Here is a 19,478-nt window from a genome sequence, read left to right as displayed (position 1 = left end):
GCTCTGTATCCCCTTTCCATCCCTCCTCTTTTCTCCTCTTGTCCCCCTGCAATGCCCCTTCCCCAGGCCTCTTGCCCCTCTCCCTCCCAGAGACCCTACCTGAGAAGGGGCCCAGGTGGCCAACTTCAACAACCAGCTGTCTAGAAACTTCAGCTCCAACCCATGGCTTTTAACCCCTGAGCTCCCTCCCCCAGCGCGCGCACCATTTCCCGGTGCTGGCTCCCCCTCTCCACCCCCAATGGCTCAGCTTGCTGTTGACAGGCACCCCCCAGCCTGGGCTCGGCCTTCGGCTTGGAGGCGGAGCTTTTGGAACAAGCTGGGACCCAGATCTGTCCCCGCCCAAGCCCGAGTTGAACCCACTGTGAACCTTCTTATGGCAGGACCACAGAAAAGGGAAAAGCCCACTTTCCTTCTCAAACTCCTCCCCTCCATACCCCTCGTCATGCTGCACCTCCCTGCTTTCCTCACCTCTGCTCTCAACGCGTGCACCTTTCAGTCGGCCGCAGCTCCCAGACCGTCATCTCCCAGCTCTCTTTAAATCCCATCTTTACCATAGGGATCACCCCCAGCCTGTCCCTGAAGGCCTGTCCCTTCACCAGCGGCAACCCAAGCTTGTCTCTTAACATCAACGCCAGCACAGTCGGTGGGAGTCTCACCTCCAGCCTTGTTCCTTCCGAAATTCAAGGTGATGACCACATAAGTTCATCACCCTCTTCCCAAGACACACACCGTATGGTGCCTGGCTAACAAGAGTGTCTTAGTGCCCTGAGCCTGTGCGGGGCAGAGGCTGAGTCTGGGAAAGTGCTGGAACTAGGCTGCCTTTGAGAAGCAATTGATGAGGTGATGGAGTGCAGGGCAGGGTGGGTGGAGAGGAACAGGGCTGGCGGGGGGGGGGCAAGCTGGGACGAGATAGGGTGGAGGAAGAGGAAGGAGGAAGGGATGGTGTTTAAGGAATGAGTAGGTGGCTTCTGGAACTTTGGCGGGGTGGGGCCCCATGAGTTAATCCCAAAAGGTGGATGGGGCAGGATTAGGGATTAAGAAGGACAGGGGTGGGGTCAGAATTTGAAAACAAGCCAAGGATGAGGATCCAGTGAAGTTTGGAAAGAGGGAGCTCAAAGAGGTGACTTCATTAAGATATAGGCTGGTCGGGTGAAGATTCACAGGGTGGGCTGTGGTGGGGCACAGGATTTGAGAATGGTGTAGTCCAAACCAAGGGAGTTTAGACTGCACCAAAGGTTTGGTTCCTTTTTGAAATAAAGTGTTGCAGTCCCCACCCCCCAACTGTAGTTCAGTTGGTGAAGTGCTTATCCGGCATGCATGACGCCTGGGTACGTCGCTGTGTAGGGGCACACGCCTGTGAACCAGCATTAGAGAGGCAGGGGCAGGAGGCCCAGGAGTTCAGGCTCATCCTCTGCTACAAGATGAGTTTAAGGTCGGTACACACTTTTAAAAAGAGAGGAAAAAGCCAACAGCACACAGGCAGTAAGGAATGCTAATGTGTACTTAAGGAAGCAACGCTTTGCTCGGCATGTTTGTCCTGAGGGAAGCTTCACTGCCAAACTTCATTTCTGTGGGTTTCCAGAAGAATATTTGCATTGCTATCAGATACCTGCCATTTAAAGTTATAAAGTAGCACTGAGTATCACAGGGCCTCACTGTGCAGTTCTGTCCTCCTGAACACCTGGAGAGGCTGAGGCAGGAGAATGGAAACTTTAAGGTCAGCCTGCTCTGCACAGTGAATTCAAGGCCAGCCTGTGCAACTTAGCAAGACAATGCAGAGCCCTGCTTAGAATCCCCCAGTGAGAGGTTGGGGTATAGCTCGGTGGTAGAGCCCCTGCCTAGAATCCCCCAGTGAGGGGCTGAGGGCATAGTTCAGTGGTAGAGTTCCTGTCTAGCATGGGGAGGCTCCATGTTCAAGCCCTAGCACAGCTCAATGTGGTACAAAAGCATTTCAAAGACAGCAACACAAATACAGAGATGTTCTAAAAATTGGATAATCTATCTAACTTGTCATTGAAGAATCTCTGTTATCTCAGAGTCCTCCACTAGGAAGAGAAGTTTGGGTTAATACAGGAACGGAAGGGGATTGTGTTTAGGGTTCTGGTGATTCTGATGAGCTCACAGGAAATGTGATGTGCAATGGGGTTGGGAAGAAGGGCAGTGTGATACTAAGTTATGCTTGGGGGTAGGGTTGGGTTGCAGATGGGAGGGGCACAGAGATAAGGGTGCTGATGGGGTGACGGTGTGTCAGAGGGCAGGATGGAGGGTGGAAGGATGTTGAGGCAGTTGGGATTGTGGGTGAGCACCAACGATGGGAACCAGACACAGGCTGAATGTCTGTGTTGGGGTAGGTCTTGGTAGGGGGGCTGGGTGGCATCTGTGAGTTCCTGTTAAGGTGACTGAAAGGCCAGTGTCCCTCCCCACCCTGGACTTCCTCCACCTCCCTGGGCAGGGCTTGCAGTGGGTGCTGAGCCCATTCCTTTCCGGCAGAGTCGGGTTCAGGTGGGGTGGCAGGAGGGAGGATGCTAGGTGAAATGAGGTGACAGCTTGTGTGGGAAGTCGGGGTACCTGTGCCCTCTTGTGGCCCAGGCTCAAGCTTCCAGTAAAGCTTTCTCACTTGGGAGGGGTTGGAGCCAGGAGTGGGGGTGGCTGGTGTTGGCATTTGTTGAGGGGTGATTGCCAGGTCAATGTTGATGTTCAAGGTTATGATTGGCCGGGACTCAGGTAGCCTATCTATGTTGAAGTGAGGTCATGGACCTACCAAGGGTTGGGTGCCTTCCACCCCCTCACTTCATTAATAAGGCAACAAGGAGTCCATGGCCGATATTCACCCTGGCCCGAGTCCAGGGTCGCATCTCACAGCTCATCGTCCTTCCATGCATTGGCAGCCTCGCTGGAGGAAAAAAAAAAACAAACAGAAGAGTCCATGTTCCTAGTGGCTCAGAATCTGACACCAACACGTAGATAGCCTGAGCTCAGGTGAGGCGGTTGTTCTGTGCCTCAGTGTCCCCATTTGTAACATGGCCCCCATGCACAGCACTTACCTCACTAAAAGAGTTAAGTGACCTAATATCTAAAGGTGTTTTTAAAGAATGCTTGGATGGGGACCGTGGGTCTCAGTGAACATGTTAAAGAACCAAAGCTGGAGATGGAGGCAGCCCCAAGGTTTCCAGAGGAGGCCCCACCCTAGCTTGGCTTCAAAATAGGATTCTTTGTCAAGCATAAACTGGAAGTTCTGGTTGGAAGTGTTGGCTGGGACAAGAAAATCTGCCCCACACCCAGAGCCTGCTGTAAACACGAACTGACAGAGAGGACACAGAGGAAAAAGACATGAAGGAGAGTTGCTATTCCTAGTGGTTCCCAGCTTGGGTCTAAGTACAGGGGTGTAAATACACAGACACGGGAAGCTGAGACAGGAGGGAGGGCAGAGGCATGGCGAGAAAGGCTGTGATGCCAAGAGGCAGCAGACTCTTGGGAGGCTGGATGTCCCACCTGGGCCTTCGTCATTAGGAATGCTGAGTTTGATCCCTGTCACCCACATTCTTTGCCCCCAGATAGAGTTCAAAGGTCCGTCTGTACCACACCTCGCCTCTATCTCTCTGCATCTGTGGCTAAGACAGACCCCTCAGGATCCTGTCCCTCCCTACAACTCAAGGGCGCTGTTCCAACTCCCTTTTGACAGAATCATCAATATTTTTTCTTCTCCAGAAAATGTCCTATTAGCGTAAAATGGTAGATTTTCTCCCATCTATCATTAAGACAATAGCAATGTGGGGGGGGCACACACTTCTTCTAACCTTGGCATCCCCTTCCACTGCTGGCCCATCTTTGCTCCCATTTGACTCAGTCCTGTCTCTAAAATATTGGCTACACCCCTAGTGTGGCATTCCCCTGAGCCTATTCCATGAGTCCATTCTCCCTGTACCCCCATTAAGGGCACTTGTGGCCTCCACATTTTAGAATCTGAACTTCTCTTCATGGTTCCTCTTGCGTTATCAATAAGGTTCACAGTCCATTACTCCCTGGTCCCCCGAGTTCCTTCTCTTGGCTCTCTAGAACATGCTCGGGGTCTCCTCATACCTCTCTCCCTGGAGGCTCCTCAGCCATGTCTCACTGCCCACAGCCTCTTCTCCTTTCTCTCTAAGTTCATTCCCTTACTGGCCTCATGCCGTCACATGGCTTTAAATATCATCTACAGGTTGACAACTCCTTGCAAATTTAATGACTCTGGACTCTTGTTCTGGGTCCTTCAAATTTAATGTCTGCCTGTCCACTCCCCATGGCTGTGTTCTGCTCCTCTTGACCCGCTCTGTCAGTGGTCACACCATCCTTCTGTTCTCAGCCAGAACCTTAGTCTTGACTTCGAATTTCTTCTCTGCTATGACCCCTCCCAGCCCTACCTTCAAAACAGATCCAGAATATCTGACCAGTTCTCACCATCCTCCTTCTAGCTGCTCTCTCTCTCTCTCTCTCTCTCTCTCTCTCTCTCTCTCTCTGTGTGTGTGTGTGTGTGTGTGTGTGTGTCTGTGTGCACACATGTGAATATGTTTGTGTTTATAAGTGGAGGCAGAAATGAACCAGGGTGCTCCTGTGAAGGTCAGAGAACAATCTTGGTTTATGGTCACAGTTGTCTACCTTGTTTAAGACAAGAGCTTTTGATGTCGGCTGCATACACTGGGATAGCTGGTTGTGCGTCTTCACCTCTCACCTCTCTGCAGGAGCAGTGGGGTTACAGATGAATGCTATAGCACCCGGCTTTATGTAGATTCTGGAGATCTGAACTCAGGTCCTAATGCTTGCATGACAAGCACCTCACCCACTTCACCAAGCTGACAGCCCCATCCATAGCCTTTTTCAACACATACAGGTGTGGCTTAGTCACACAAGCCCAGAGGAGCAGGACAGCGTTAGCAGGCAGAATAGACCAAGGACTTAGAGACTGTCTCCCATGAAGGAACCATACTTTCCCTTGTGAGGTGGTGAGGTGCAGGGTTTGAACAGCCCAGATTGCACAACTATGCAGAGGGGCCTCTCTCTATTTTCCTTTCTCCCTGAGGTTTATTTGTTTATATTTTATGTGTATGGGTGTTTTGCCTCCTCACCATGAACATGCAGTGCCTGAAGATACCGTCAGATCCCAGGAACTGGAGTCACGGCTGGTTGTGAGCCGCCTTGTGGGAACTGAGAGTCAAACCCGTGTTGTCTAGAAGAGCAGCCAGTGCTCTTAACCACTGGGTAGTATCCTCAGTCCTCCACTCCCCAGAGTGACCTCTTACAGAGTAAGTCAGAACAGGCCACTCCTGTTCTCAAAACCCTGGGACGTCACTTGGAACAAATGCTATCTTTACTTCTGGGGGGTAAAGAAGGGTTTAGATCACCTGCAGCCAATGCTCTTGATCGGATCTGATGCTCTCTTTTCCTGCCTGCCTCTCGTGCCAGACACATTTCCATTTCAGGATATTTTTGTTCGCTTTCCTCACTGCCTGGACCCCTCTTTTCTCAGATGTGTCTATGGTTTCATCAGTCCTTATTATCTCCACGATGATGGCTTTGGCTAGTGAAGTCAGGGTTCCTCAGAACAGGACCAGTGAGTTACTAGAAGGACTGACTCATAAACTCAGAGAAGTGTTATACTCATGGTTTTTGTTGGTCACCACGAAAAGCTACATTGAGAGCCGGTGAGTCTCAGAGAGCAGAGGTGCTTGCTGTTGAAAACCTGAGTTTGACTCTGGCATCCACATGGTGGAGACAAAAAACCTGTGTGCTGTGGCACCTGCACAATGATACATGTGTACCCACATTTGTCTCCACTCACCCCCCCCTATACTCTCCACCTAAATAAAGTTAAAGCTTTTAAAATGAAAAAGGATACATATGAAAATCTGGAGCTGGGCATGGTGGTGTGCACTAGTAATACCTGTACTCAGAAGTTAAAAGCTATCTTGAGACATAGTGAGTTCAAGGCCAGACTTGGCAACAGAAAATTATGAATGCCTCCTGTCCCACAAGGAACAAAACAAAACAAAACCAGTCTATAGAGATGTGCTTTCCTCACAAACACCAGACCTGAGTTCTACTCCTCAGAATGTACACAAAAGTCAGATGTGGTGGCACATGCTTGCAGCTGCCTTGTTGGGTAGGCAGAGACAGGTAGTTCTCTGGGGCTCACTGGCCAGCCAATCTGACCTACTATGGTGAGCTTCAGGCCAGTGAAAGAAACAAGGAGATGGGCTGGAGATGTGGCTCAGCAGTTTAGAGTACTCATTGTTCTTGCAGAGAACCTGAGTTTAAACCCAGCACCCATGTTCAAACCCTGCTCACAATCAACTGAACCTCCAGTTCCTAGGCTTTAGACTTTCTCTTCTGACCTCTTTGTGCACCAGGCATACATGGGTGCACATATACGTGAAGACAAAACATACATACACATAAAATAGAATAGATAAGATAAACAAAAACCAAGGGGTGTCTGAAGCAATGGCTCAGTGGTTTAAGAACACACTGCTCTTGCAGAGGACAGGAGTAGGGTTCCCAGCACTCATGTCCAGCAGCTCACCTGTAATCTCAGCGCCCTCTTCTGGCCTCTGCAGATACTGCACTCACATGCACAAACCCACATGCAGGCAACATGTGCATGTATACCTCCCCACATGCCCAACTGCACACACAAAAGAGAAAAGATACGAGACAAGAAGCAGAAAAGAGGAGACTGGAGAGATGGCCAGTGGTTAGTAGCACTTGCTGCTTCTTCTGGAGGACCCAGGTTTTGTACCCAGAGCTCACTGTCTACAACTCCTGTTCCAAAGGACCTTGCACCTTCTGGCCACCACAGCCACTGCACTCGCATGGTGCACAGTCATACTTACCAGTGAGACACTCACATAAAATAAAAATAAACTAGTCTTTTAAAAAAAATCATAGAGCAGAGTCCAGAAGGTTCCAGACATGAGTGTCTGGATATCAACGCTTCTGTGAGTGTCCCTGGCTGGCAACACTCTAGACATGTCCTACACCGTGGTCAAGAACGTGAAAAGCTCTCCACAGGATTGCCAGTAAGAGACGCTGTCTCGAGTTTTTTAAAGGTGGACGGCACCTACAGAGCAGCATTTGGGCCTGGAATTAACTCAGCAGCAAGTCTCAAGACTCTGCCTGTCCCACCTGGGCAATCACCCAGAGTCTCATTTGCAGTGTTGGAGCAACCAGCTTTAGCTAAGGCCAAGAGTAACTGCAGACCATCTTCAGGAGCAGGAAGTTTTTCAAAACTGTCTTACCCTGTCTTAGCAAGATTTGGCATTCTTTTTTCATGTATCCTGCTTGTCCTGTCCAGACATTGTGCATTTTGTCAGTGGTTGAGGCATGGGTAGTTCCTTGCCCAAAGGCCAGTTTTGCCAAGAAGAAAACAAACTCCAAGTAGAGTGTCTTCAGTGCTCAACATTCTCTCAGGAATAGATTGGTGCTGCCAGGAGCGATTGTGTCTCATGTCAACAGAACCCTAAGTTATTTAATGCCTTATTCTACAGCTCTTTGAAGTGGTTGAAGATTACCAATATATGCAGAATACAATCTCTATGTATCTAAAGAGCCTGATTAGTCTAACTATAAATATGACAGGCATGGATGACTATTGACCTATAATTCTCAATACCTATATAACTTAAAGACTAAGACTTCATATTATAATAGTAAGCAATATTTAAACAACTGTGCAACAAATGAGGACAATGTCTTCAAAATTTAAATAAACATTGTATGAGTATCTTGATCAGGGGTAGAAATGAATATTGCAATATGATAAATATATCCTAAAATTGTATCAATATACAAAATACCTTAAGCATGTATGCATACAATATGACAAAAGAACTTGGCTTAGGTATACAAATATTGTAGATTAAAATAGGAACATATTCAATATAATTTAAGTTTGTATCAATATACAAAAATCTAAACCAGTGTAAATTGCCTATAATAACAGCTCACAGTATTCACTCTATTACTATTATTATTAGTGTGAGTAAGATCACACTAATCTATTATCCCATTCAATTTCCCTTTCTTCCAAAGAGATCCCTGAGCTTACATAATTTTCCCTCAACCCCCAACCCTATGCCAATTATAATCAACCCCTAAATGATGTCCCTAACCCTATGACAAACTTTGTTGGGAGAAGGGACATCGTCTTCTAGAATTACTTCCAGCTGTCATGGGGGTGATGTTCTTTCTATGGGATCCTGTGAAAGTAAAACGATGGTTAAGTTCCAAGATTGCTGTCTGGTATAATTGAAAATAGTCTCTGTTTGTTAGGGTTTTCTGAGGTTCCTATTTGGAATTCTATCCAGAACATTGTAAAAAAAAAGTGCACCATTTCAGCTAACAAAGTTGGAACCATCTTGAGCAGCCAGTACCCAAAACAAGTCTTATATTAGCACTATCAGCAACATGACATCATATCAACCAGGTGGAGTTGTTGTTGTGAGGCCCATCTTCTTTCTGAAAACTTCAAAGATTACTGCAGGAAAATTCATTGTTCATAGTAGAAAACTTAAACATTATTTATACAAACATATATTCAATGAAAGGTACAATAGAGACAAAATAGGTATGAAGAAAAGTAAAATTTTTTTCTAAATTTCTTTTTACTTTCTGTCCCATACCATGGCTCCTGACATGAGACAGAAACTCTAAATTTTTATTTTAACAAGATGCTTGGAGTTAGAGAAGGACAGAGCCATTGTCCAACTCCAAAGATAGCTCATACACCCACACACACGCACACGCGCGCGCACACACACACACACACACACACACACACACGTTTAAATGTATATGTTTTGATCGCCTGTCTTTATAAGTCATATTCTCTTTTTCTTGAAGATCCTTATTGAATAATTATTTTTCCTTCTGTCAGCATCCAAACATCCAGGGTCTTTTGAATTTTTGAAGATGTATATTTTCCTGTAAAGACAAGAGCAGAACCCTGCCCAAACCCTACATGATTTCCTTTCCACCTGTATGGTTGCCACCTCTGTGGATGAGCCATCATTTCTCTTTCTCAAGAGATTTCTCTTTTTCAAACCTAATCTTTATTAATTTTGATGGTATCCACAACTTTTCTTCTCTTGTTGAAACAAGAGCAAAACCCCTTTCCATCGCAGCATATCTCCTGGCTTCCATTGTGAGATCAACACATGAAATATAGCAACTGATTTAATTCAGCAAACTTTTCTTTCATTCAGTGTCTCTCTGCTGCTGTTCAAGGTCAATAAAGCATTATGCAATCATTTCTGGGGGTATTTTCCATCCCGTTCTGTTTGTTTAACATATCCTTTATTGTTTGACTTGATCTTTCTATTACTGTCTGACTGGTAGGATTGTGTGGTATACCTGTAATTTGTTTTATATTATAATAAGCAAAAATATTGTTTTATTTTCTTAGAGACATATGCTAGACCATTATCTGTCTTTATTTGTGCAGGTATACCCATGATGGCCATAACTTCTAATAAATGTGTGATTACTGAAGCAGCCTTTTCTGAGCTCAAGGCAGTTGCCCATTGAGAACCTGAATAAGTGTCAATGGTATGGTGTACATATTTTAACTTTCCAAATTCTGCGAAGTGGAACATATCCATTTGCCATATTTCATTTCTTTGAGTGCCCTTTGGCTTACTCCCTGCAGGTAGTGGTGCTTGGTTATAGAAAGAGCAAATAGGACATCTTTTTATAATCTCCTTAGCTTCTTACCATGTAATGGAAAACTCTTTCTTTAAATCTTTGCTATTGACATGATGTTTCTTATGAAATTCTGAGGTCTTCAACACATTTCAAATCAATAACCAATCAAATTCTGCTTTACCTTGTGCTAGAAGACCTGGCAGACCATTATGGGATCGGATGTGTGTCATGTATATGGGACAGAGCCTATTCCTGACTGTATCTCAAATCTGTATGAATAATGAAGCCAATTCTGTATCATCTGGTATAAATTCAGCAGTTTCAATATGCAAGACAATTCTTTATGCATATTGTAAATCAGTAACTATAATAAGAGGTTCTTTAAAATCCCTTAGTACAATGAGAATAGCATATAATTCTGCCTTTTGGACAGAATTATTTGGGCTTTGTTCCACCTTACTTAAATCTTCTGATTTGTAACCTTCCTTTCCTGATTTATTTGTATCAGTATAGAATGCAAAGGCTCCAGTTATTGGTGTGTCCTGTACAATGTGGGAAGGATCCAAGTAGTTCTCTTTATAAGGTTAATTCTATCACTTTTGGGATATTTGCTATCAATCTCCCCTAAAAAATTAGCTCAAGCTCTTTGTCAAGGTTTATTGTCTTCCCATAATTTTTTAAGTAGTAAATAATTTCATCAGTAGTAAAAGGTACTATACTTGCTAGTTGACAAAGTCTCAATTTTCCTTTTATAATTAATTCAGACATTTTCCCACATAACTTTTTATTTTTTTTACTAGGTTTATATAGTAAAAAAATCCATTCTAAGATAATATCTTCCCTTTGCATTAAAATTCCTGCAGGAGAAATTCTGGAAGGCAATTTGCAGTTAAGATTTGGATTCACCCTAACCACATGTGCCTCCTGTAATTTTTCAACAACAATCAATTCCTTTTTTGCTTCAGCTGTTAATTCTCTAGGATTATTTAAGTCTTTGTCACCATCAAAGGTTTTATTTAAATCAATTATTAGATCAGATGTTACCCCAGCAGCTGGTTGTAGCCTGGAAATGTCTCCTAACAATCTTTGAAAGTCATTAAGAGTCCACAATCAATCTCTCCTAATTTGTGCCTTTTGTGTTCTAATTTTCTGTAAACATAACTTAGGTAATTGACAGAATTGTAACTTAGGTAATTGACAGAATCTCCTCTCTGTATTTTTTCAGGAGCAATTTATAATCCCCATTTTGGCAAAGCTTTCTTTACTTCTTCAAAAATTCTTTCTAAAGTATCTATGTTTGAATCAGATAGCAAAATGCCATTCATGTAATGGTAAATTATAGATTTGGGAAATTTTTTTACATATTATTTCCAATGGCTGACCTACAAAGTATTGGCATAGGGTAGGGCTATTGAGCATTCTCTGTGAAAGAACGGTCCACTGGTATCTCCTAGTAGGTTGAGAATTAATATAAGTAGGCACTGTGAAGGCAAATTTTTCTCTGTCCTTTTCTTGTAAAGGTTTAGTGAAGAAGCAGTCTTTTAAATCAATAACTTTAAGAGGCCATCCTTTTGGTAATAGAGAAGACAGAGGGATTCCAGATTGTAGAGGGCCCATAGGTTGAATTACATTGTTGACCGCTCTTAGATCTGTCACCATTTACCAGATTTCTTTTTAACAACAAATATAGGAGAATTCCAAGGGCTTGTTGATTCTTCAATATGGTGAGCTCCTGTACCAGCCATTTAAAGCCTGCAGTTTATCTTCTGTTAATAGCCACTATTTAACCCATATTGGTTCCTCAGTTAACCATTTTAAAGGTAGGGCTGTTGGTGCCTCTAAAGGTTTGCTAGTTGCTTCGTGTTTTTGTACAGCCTGAATGGCTGGTGACCTTTATGTATAGTACCTTATAATATCCTTCCCAGATTTATGAGTTTCTGGGACTGCAGGAATGTTAATCTGGGTATTCCATTGCTGCAGCAGGTCATGACTCCATAAATTCATTGCAATATTAGCCACACATGGCCTCAGCCTTCCTCTCCATCCTTCTGTCCCTATGTATTCAACCCATCTCGTGCTTTGTTTCACTTGAGATAGGGTTCAAATTCCTAGTGATTGAATATCTGCCTCTTAAAGAGGCCAATTTGGATGCCAAGATTCTGGAGTAATGATACTCACATCCGTACCCATGTCTATCAAACTCACAATTACAATGCTATTTATACACACTCTTAGCTTTGGTCTTTGGTCATTTAAAGAAGTCTGTCAGAATATATGTTTCCCATTTCCTACTGAAATTTTTGATTTATCCTCCATGTTTATTCCATCATCCAGAACAGTATGTTTTTATACAGAAGGCTCTAGATTTTTTAATTTTCCTGGTAAGACGTCCTCCACAGTGACTGGGAATAACTGGATCACTTTTGACTTGGGGGCCTGTGAGAGGTCCCCCAAGGCATTTCCTGATTGTATCGGGTTGCCTTGTCTGTCTTTTGTTTATCTGCATTCATTGATCCAATGTCGACCTTTGCTACACCCTCTACATATACCTGAAGGCTGAGTCCTCCTATTCTTGCCATTCCTAGAGGATACATTATTCCTAGAAATTCTTTGTCTACAATCCCTTCTCAGATGTCCTATTCTACCACAATTAAAGCATTGGCATTTTGATATCTCCTCATACCTTTGGAAATTGCTTCTCCTTCCCAAGATTCAGCATGATAGTCAAATGGCTCAATGTTCATTGTATGCAGAATCCATTCATCCATTTGTGCTGATCTAACCTCTAATGGCCCAATATCTTTTTGCTATCTAAGTTGGCATTTTCAAAAGCCAGAGATTCAATAAGTACTCATCTAGCATCTGGGTCTGTTACTCTTATTTGTACAGCCTTAGTTAGTCTTTGTAAAGTTGCTATCTAAGTTGCTATCTAAGTTGGCATTTTCAAAAGCCAGAGATTCAATAAGTACTCATCTAGCATCTGGGTCTGTTACTCTTATTTGTACAGCCTTAGTTAGTCTTTGTAAAAAGACTAAAGGTTTCTCTCTGGCCTTGTGTAACCCTGGCATATGATTAAATTTGTTTTCCTAGTTCTTGAATACTGCCCCAAACATTTAAGGCTGCTTTGTGGCATAGGAACAAGATTTGTTAATCATAAAGAGCTTGAGCCTGTGGGTCAGCATTGGTGACCTCACCAAGAATTTGATCTTGGAAGTCTCAAGTCCTTTTGCTTATCCCTGTTGTTCGAAAAATTTAGCCTCTTCTCTGAAATAGCATTTAAACATCAGTTGAGGCCCTTCATCCAGGACTGCTGAAATTAACTGAAGCCAGTTGTGTGGCGTGGCTTTGATGCTAGAAACCCATATCTTTACTATCTCCCTAACAAATGCGGAATGCAAGCCATAAGTTACAACAGCTTGGTTAATTTCTTTTAGATCATTCATTCCTAAAGGTATCTATCTACCTTCTTTGGATCCTTTTGGGCCTTTAGAACGTGATGCTTTGTCAGAGTAGATTACAGGGTAGGAAGCTAAAATCCTGGGTAAATCATCTCTGACAGCTACTGGCAATGTTAAATCCTGTCTTTGTACCTTCTTTCCCTGTTCATCAGCTCCAATAATTTTCTCAATCATTTCAATTTTTTACTATTGTCTTTTGTAAAGCCTGAATCTCCTGGCCTATATATATTTCTAGTGATTTCATTGAGGCCCCTAGCCTCTGGTTCTCATTTTGCACATGTGATTCCAAGGTCTAAAGTTTTCCCTTTAAACATAACATCTCATCCTTGGACATTATTTGGATAGTGTGCAGACTGCCTTTCTGGAGAGATACTCTATCTGCTAAACTATCATAACTTTTTAACAAATTTTGATTGTCAAATTCAACAGTATGAATTCTTTAAGATAATTTCTCAGTATACTTTTACATGGATTCAGTTTTGTCTGTCAAATTAATGTTACCCTTTTCAATAGTATTAATTTTTTTCAGGTAAGTTTTGATTTTTGATGATATTAATCCTGCCAGCTAGCTGTTAGTTATTTGTCTGTAAAGACAGTATCATTTCTAAAAGTGCCTCATTCTTGGCTCTGTTATCAAACCATTTTCTTAAGGACATATTATGAAGAAAAAACTGAGTCCCAATATTCAATAAATGGATGTATCACAATAATCATATAAGCCTTGCAGAATATAATCCATAGTATTAGGAAAAGCTACTAAAATTTTCCATGGCAATGTTTTCTGCCATTATATAACTTTCAAGTTTATTGATTTACTAATTACCTGTTGTGAGGTCTGGTAAATTGCCTAAGGCGTAATAATCTTTATTGTTCAGCAGGTGTCATGGTTGCAGAGTCATGACTAGGGGCACAACCTGGTGCCACGAACAGTACTGAGTCGCTTTGGTTTTTTCAGCTTGGTGTTGGTTAAATACTGAGAAATATGCTTTGCTTGACAAATTAAAAGCAATCAAATCAACTCGTACATGGAGCAAGAAGCCAGAACTGACGGACAGGGAGCAGAAACTGGAAGCTGCACAAGTCATCACACAGCAGGGATAGAGGCAGTGGTGGAGGGGATGTGCACAAGCTTGGAAGATTTCCAAGTCACCTCACACAGCTCCACTGTGGTGGGGGTTTTACAAAAACCTGCTTAGGTAAAAGCAAGCCAGGCAGGTGGGGGTGGGAGACTCTGGGCTGTGGACCATTTAAGCCTTTAAGGTCCACCCAGTAGATATGAATCCGGAACCACGTGGGTGCCAGATGATGAAGGATCTAAAAAGAAATCCTACACTATCTCAGAATTGCGTATAATAGAGGGTTATTTATTTAGGGATAGACTCACAGATCACAGTCCTCTGCTAGAATGGGGAACAGCAACCGAATCCCGCCAGCAGAAAAGAGGGCTTTACATCGGCATTTATAGTATAAGAGGCCATGCTCGAGTGGGCGGGTAATTTAAGGGCTACTGGCTGTAGGAATTTCTACAACACCCAGAGAAAGACCCATAACACCTATGATCAGAACGACTGATAACAATATAGCCTGGAACTGATAATTTAGAGGTCTGGGTCTCTCCTTCGCTTAGAGCAGTAAGTTTAACTCCAGACCTAGGCCCATAGAAGCTGTAGCGTCTGGTGTATGTGCTATCTGATCAAGAGCCATCAGCTTCTCCATGACCATTTGTAGGTTGCCTGGTTACCTGGTGTTGTCTCTGTATAATGGGAGAAAAGTAGTGGCGTACTGATTTAAAAAACAATCCATGCCCTATTCATAATTTTACTGAAACCTTTTAGCTCTTTTGTCTATCACCTAATAATGTAACACACGAACCTTCTTCCCTAAGAATCTCCTGATGATCTAATTTCTTTCTTAACTAACTTTCTCCATTAATAATCTCACCAGACGTGTTCTAGACACTCCCATGGATCTGTGTTTGTGTGTGTGTGTGTGTGTGTGTGTGTGTGTAAACTTTATCTGGTTTTCTATTGGGCAAAAGAATTCCTGCCCTGGGACCTTCTAGGGTTGTTGAATTGCTGGTTTTAAGGGTATATATGACTGAGAACATTTGTAATGGGAGGGACAAGGAAGAACAATGTAGAGCTAAGAATAATGTAGAACAAGGAGAATAAGTAATGAGTGGAACAATGAGAAATGATGGATTGAAGAGAGAAAAATAAAGAATGGATAGACAGAACCTGTTGTGAGTAGACTTCTTTACCTCTCAGATCTTTACCCTCAGATTTATAGCCCCCTTTTAGCTACTCATGGCATCTTTACTTAAAAGCAAGGCTCACTAAATTCTTCAGAACTTGCTGGCAGCTTCATGAGTTAGAGAATCTCATTTCCTCAGTCCTTCCTACTTATATGACCTAGGAAAGGGGCCTTGTGGATCTTGTACATTTTGGGGACTCTCTGAGACTTGTGAGTTGGTTACCTCCTAAGTTTTAAAAGAACCACTTTCCAGAATTGAAAGAAAATTGTTATACCACCTTGCTTGGTATGGAACTCAGGTAACTATGCTTGCAAAGCAGTCTTTAAGCAACTGAGTTATCTCCCCAGTCTCAGATATCTTCTCTGTGATATATAATGCTGGGACAATCCAGGGCGGACAATCCAGCCTGCAAAGTTCCATAACATAAAATCTCAACTCTTCACAGGCATTCTCTTTCCCCAGCTTTACTTCTTCTCTTATAAACAGAGACTGCTTATTCATTTCTTGGCCACCCAGACCAAAAAAAAAAATCACACAGAAACTGTACTAATTGCAACATTGCTTGGCTGATATCATAGGCATATTTCTGGCTAACTCTTTTATCTTGAATTAACCCATTTCTATTCATGTGTATCGCCATGAGGCTGTTGCCTACTGGGCAAAGTTCTGGCATCTGTCTCCTTCGGCAGCTACATGGTGTCCCTTTGGCTCCACCTACTTTCTCTATATATTTCTGTTTGGATTTCCTGACTGACTTTGCTCTGGTAAGTCATTAGCTAGAACAGCTTTATTCATTAACAAATGGTAATAAAATATATTCACAGCATACAGAGGGGAATCCCACATCACCTCTCCTTTTCTGCCTAATTAAAATGGAAAGTTTTAACTTTAACATAGTAAAATTGCATACAACAAAACAGGTATCAAGCAAGAATTACAGTTATAATATTTTGTTTATTTGTATTTGGCAAAGTAAGAAAAATACTCTATCATCTATCCTATCATTGTGAGTCTAAAGTTTTATATCTAATTTATCTTTTATCATAACTAAACAGAATTATAACTATCTGTCTTCAACTCACCAAAGACTCCAGAAGGATATAATATTACCTAAGTAAACAGGAAGTGCATTGTAAGCAACTTCCAAAGTTCTAGAATTGACAGAGACATCTTGCTGCCTGGACAGTCACACAAAGTTCTTCTGTAACATTGGGGCATCCATCTTCAGCCTACAAGCCTGTAGTATCCAGCATACTTTTCCATGAAGCAGAAAATTTGAAGATCTGTTCTGTCTTGTAATGGCAAAGTCCATCAGTTGTTTTCTTCTCTGTCCGCAGAATGTCTGGTAGTTTCCTCTGTGAAGCAGGAACCCTGAAGGTTAGTGAGTGGTACAATACTTGCTCAGTATGCAGAAAGCCCTGGTTCAGTTCCCAGCACTGGGAAAGATAAAATAAAAAGAATGTACCTATTAGAATCAATTAAATAAAACATTAACCGCTACAGGTGGGTTGGTGAGTTGGAAAAGAGATTGAAGTCATCTTTAATATAAATTATTTTTGTTTGGCTTAGAAGGAGAATGCAAGCTAAGAATTACAGGGTGAGTTTTTGTAAGATATAAGAAATAATGGTCCGTTTATTGAGTATGAAGTCATGCTTCAGACAGACAGATCCTTGGACAGACAGATAGCGGACCCTTGTTCACCTCTGGTTATTTATTTTATTTTATGTGTATAAGTGTTTTATGTGCATATGTGTTTTGATACATGTATGATTGGTGCCCAGAATGCAGAAGAGGGTTTGGGATCCTCTGAAACTGGAGTTACAGATGTTTGTGAGTCACCATGTGGGTGCTGGGAACTGACTTTTGGTTCTCTGTGAGAACAGCCAGTTCTTCACAACTAAGTCATCTCTCCAGCCCTTACTATTATTTTGTGTGTGTGTTTGTGTGTGTGTCTGTCTGTCTGTCTGTTTGTCTGTCTACCATACATATACAGTGCCTACAGAGGTCATCTGGAGTTGGTGGCTATGAGCCCTCCAGTGAGGGTGTTAGGAGCTGTACCCAGGTCCTTCACATGAGCAGCAAACATTCTTAACCACTGAGTCATCTCTCCTGTTCTGCCCTCAGCTGTCTTTGGTGTTTATTTAATGATACAGGTTTAAGACCCAAGAGTTCCAAAACCCCATGTTGTCTCCTACATGAGGCCAACCTAATAGCTGTCTGTATCTGAGCCACACCATATCCAAGACACACAAAGATCATGAGATGCAATCATTCCCAGGCAGACATTTCCATGACTGTTCTGGTAAAGGTTTGATGTTGACTTTGGAAACAAAGCTGCCCTGTTTGCCAATGGCTGTGGTGTAAATAGTCCGACTTTTATGGATGCCAGTTTACTGGGGTGTTCTGGCTTTACACTGTCACTGAGAAAAGTACCATAATGAAAGCAACTTAGAGGAGGAAAGAGTTTATTTCAGCTCATAGGTTATAGTTCCTCACTAAGGGAAGTCAAGGCAGGAACCCAAGGAGAAACTTGAAAGAAAAACCATGGAGGAACAATTTCTTTCCTTACTCATGGTCGGTCAGGACCACCAGTCTAGGGAATAGTGCTTCACCACAACCTGGGCCCTCTATCTACAGCAAGACAATCCCTCACAGAGATGTCCAGAGGCAAATCTAGTCTAGACAATTCCTCAATTAAGACCCTTCCTTAGGTGACTCTAGGCTATGTCAAGATCCTTCTTAGGTGACTCTAAGCTATGTCAAGACCCTTCTTAGGTGACTCTAGGCTATGTCAAGACCCTTCTTAGGTGACTCTAGGCTATGTCAAGACCCTTCTTAGGTGACTCTAGGCTATGTCAAGACTCTTCTTTGGTGACTCTAGGCTATGTCAAGACCCTTCTTAGGTGATTCTAGGCTATGTCAAGTTAACAAGTGCTAACAGGAAAAACTGTTAACTCACAGGGTATGCAGTTGGTATGAGATATGCAGTTCGTTGGGATGAGTAATTTTGATTGTCAAGTTGTTTGAATTAAGAAACACCCAGAGGGTCTGGAGAGATGGCTCAGGGGACCCACGTTAAATTCTTAGCACCCATACAGTGGCTCACAACCATCTGTAACTCCAGTTCTAGTGGATCTGATGCCCTCATCTGGCCTCGACAGGCACCAGGCATACACTTTGCTCACAGACATATATGCAGGTGAAACACTCATGCCATTTTTAAATTGAAAAAAAAAATTCTAGGGGAACTGGCGATATTGCTCAGTTAGTAATAATAGATGTCTCAAATAACAAGGTTGACTTCTGATCTCCACACCCCTCACATACCACATGCATGTGCATGCCTCTGGGTTGAAACATTCCACCCTGGAAGAAGGCTCCTTAAGGCTCAGTAAGTTATAAATTAAAACATTCCCTCTGTCCTACTTGGCTTTTTGTCAATTTGACATAAATTAGAGTAATCTCAGAAGAGGAACCTCAGCTGAGAAAATGCCTCCGTTTGATTGCCTTGGGCAAGCCTGTGGTGTATGTTCTTGATTGCCATGCAGAGCCCAGTCTCTGGGCAGTGGTTCCTAGGGTGTGTAAGAAAGCAAAGTGAGCAAGCCATGGGGAGCAAGCGTGTAAGCGGCACTCCTCCACGGCGTCTGCCTCAGTTTCGGCCATGAGCGCCCACCCTGGCTTCCTTTAATGATGAGCTGTGCTGTGGAAGTGTAAGTCAAACAAACCCCTTCCTTCCCAAGCTGCTTTTGGTCATGATTTTTATCAGAGCAATAGGAGCCCTGACTAAGACAAAAGCTGGTACCAAAATTGGGATATTGCTGTGACAGACCAGACCATGCTTTGGGGCAGATCGTGGAAGGACTTTGGAACTTTGAGTTAGAAAAGCCACTGATGTTCAGAGCGTAATGAGCTATTGTGGGGACTTAGAAGATGAGGCCGAGAACAACGCACACAGTGAGGCCAGCTTGTGAGACTTCAGAGGGATGTTTCAGAGGCCCTTAAAAACTCTGTTTGGTATTTTTAATTGAGACTCTGTGGTTCTGGTCAGATGGGGGTGAATCTGTGATTAATAGGAGACCAGAAACACGTG

Source organism: Arvicola amphibius, chromosome 12, assembly GCF_903992535.2.
Source record: "Arvicola amphibius chromosome 12, mArvAmp1.2, whole genome shotgun sequence".
NCBI lineage: Eukaryota > Metazoa > Chordata > Mammalia > Rodentia > Cricetidae > Arvicola > Arvicola amphibius.
Note: the sequence above shows the minus strand (reverse complement) of the source record.